At 37.9% G+C, this 2785-nt stretch overlaps 1 pseudogene; it reads right to left on the bottom strand.

Annotated features, from left to right (window-relative positions):
* Window positions 1-470: 470 nt before the first annotated feature.
* Window positions 471-2222, bottom strand: LOC148855113 (uncharacterized; annotated as a pseudogene).
* Between the last annotated feature and the right edge of the window lie 563 nt (window positions 2223-2785).

Below are 2785 nucleotides of genomic sequence, written 5' to 3' on the forward strand. Positions count from 1 at the left end.
TGTATAGTGTCAAACCATATTGGTAGGGTCAAGGGTATTAAGTTTTGCGTTCTACATATTTGTATCTGTACTTGTTTCAAATTATGCATTAAAGTGTAAATGTAAATATATACAGTACAAATACATATAAAATAATAAAAAAATACAAGGTTTTACATTAATTCTACATATTTATATTTATACTTAAATGAAAGTGATAAATACTTTTTAGGATTTCCACATAATTTGCAATCTGGAACAATCTTAATTAACATTTCTATTAAAAGGAAAGATACACTCTAACAGGCATCAGATCCTGCTTCAAGTAATTTCATTCAAATAATAATAACGGAAATTTAGATTTCAGTCCACCTGACGGATTTTATTGGACTTTTGGGTTTTATTTATCAATAACTCCACCACCTATGATTCATTATTCCCACCCCACCTCCCCCAAATTTTGATTCATTCCCCCACCAATAGATAGTAATTCAATTCAAATAATTAAGATCCATTTATGACACTAATAAGTCCCAAACGTTTTCACTAAAAGACAAATCGTCCCACTGATCATCAGTCTTGTCCAAGTTATCCCAGTCACAAGTAGTGTTTCCGACTTCCACATAAGGGTTCCTACCCTCTATAGATGGTTGCACTTGAACTGAAGGTCCACATCTTTCTGACCCACGGATAATGGGGCAGGTGGTGCCCATATCATCACTTTCATCTAACACTCTTCCACCATTGCATGAGATCGTCTGTAGGCGGTGGAAGATCAGGAGTTGTCTCGTTAGGCATTTCTCCTGATCGATTATTTGTGCCCACAGTTGTAGAATTATCAGAGGCCGCCTTGCTAAGAATTTCTCCTGATTGGCTCGTAACGCCCTCCCTGGTAGAATTATCAGCCAATGGTCTGAGCCATCGAGAGCTTTTTGACAAGGTACGAGGCTGAGGCCTGATAACTTTGATCTTCTCAGCTGTGCTGTACTTCGCTTTCTCTTCTTTTTTGGGTGCAAGCTTATTCTTGCTCAACCACGTGTTGCAATAATTCTTTATGTCGTTCGCTGTTCTTCTGGGAAGTCCGCCGGCAATTAACGACCATCTGTGAAAAGAAAGAATATATAGAAAGATAATTTAGTTTCAGTTTACTTTAGTCTGCTAGCTCTTTCTAGCAAGAATTAGTTCCCAAGTAAATTTCGATCAGCCTAGCTAGTCTCTAAGCGGACTCTTTCGGTGCCATTTCAACAGTACTAGTGCAACTTGAACCAGTAGCAATTATTAACCATTAACATGTGTTGGGTCAGAGTGCATTTATGTAATGAAAATGGCAGTTTTTACAAAATTCCAAAGCATATTTACACCCATCACAAATTAAAACCAAAATTCATTTGGCAAGAAAGTAAAACATATCAGTGCAAAACTAGACTTTGCATTGCATCAATTACCACAATGTTTGTATCTACATATTTGTATTTGCATTCTTCTGGAACGTTTGTGTACTTCTTAAATGGCTGTAATGAATGTTGGGTTGACTTACTGTACCCCAAATATTGCGATTAATCATTAACATTTTTACACACTAAAATACAAAGCCAATAAATCGTTCAACTCAGCCACTTCAGCCATAACCAAATACCCCCCTAAACTTACCTACCTACCTACCTCTCTCTCTCTCTCTATCTTTATCATATTCTTAGGCCCTGCTTGCATAACTACTACGATGGGATAATTTCATTTTCCTTTTGCAGCTTTTCATTAGAATGAATATTTGTTAAGAATTCATTGATATGTAAAGAAGAACCAGAATGAATCATTTAATTTCATGTAACATTCAAACAAAACACCCTGCAATAAACGACTTTGGAATTACCTGTTCCCTAAGAGCTTATGAAGCCTGATAATCAGATCAACCTAATCTGAACTGAACTCCCCTCTTTTGATACCCGGCCGGAGATAGTTCAACCATGTAAGCCTACAGCTCTTTCGACAACTATTCAACCCTGAAAATGCAATAACAATAACAATCAAGAAAGGTTGGAGAAAGAAGAAATAAAGAAATGTAAATCAATCATCAGATAAAAAACCATGGACGAAGAACAAATAAACAGTGTAGGTAGGTAAGTACCTGCTCTAAGAGGGACCTTACACCACTCCCCTTCTCCATACCTCTCAATGCACTTCCTTAGAAGAATATCTTCTTCTTCAGTCCATCCACCTTTTTTCAAACCCAAACCACCATCCATAACTTCAGAAGATCATGTCATGTTCTGCAACTTGCAATTCCAGCAAAGCCATTTATTTATATTCTCGTTTGGATACTTTCAGCCTTACAAACTCAGTTACGTGCACAAATTAATGTCAATCACATGTCAGGAATGCGTACATAGCTTCTCTGTTTATAACAAAAGCATAACTTATCAATTATTATATTATTATCAACTACCAGTCATATCCTTCTCCACTTATCCTCCCCGGCTTCAGCTAGACTAAACCCACATGGGAAAATACTTCGTTGAGGAATAAAAATATATCAAGAAAAAGTGAGGAGTATGGCTTCTCTGTTTCTAATTAATTGCATGGAAATTTTAGCCGGGTATCTGGTCAGGTGATTGCCAAGCTAGCTAAAGGCGTCATGTGGCGAGGTCCGTGGCTGTCCTCTTCGAGCCGCATCAGCATCGTCATCCTAAGACTAACGGAGGAGCACAACCAAGGAGTATCCCATGCGGATAAAGAAGTGGAGTCCATCGAGGCAAGGGAACCCTCGAAGAACCCGGTGGATAACCTCATCCTGATAATCCCGGAAGTT

This window comes from Nelumbo lutea, chromosome 4 (genome assembly GCF_056320005.1).
Source record: "Nelumbo lutea isolate HS-2025 chromosome 4, American lotus-T2T, whole genome shotgun sequence".
Taxonomy (NCBI): Eukaryota; Viridiplantae; Streptophyta; class Magnoliopsida; order Proteales; family Nelumbonaceae; genus Nelumbo; species Nelumbo lutea.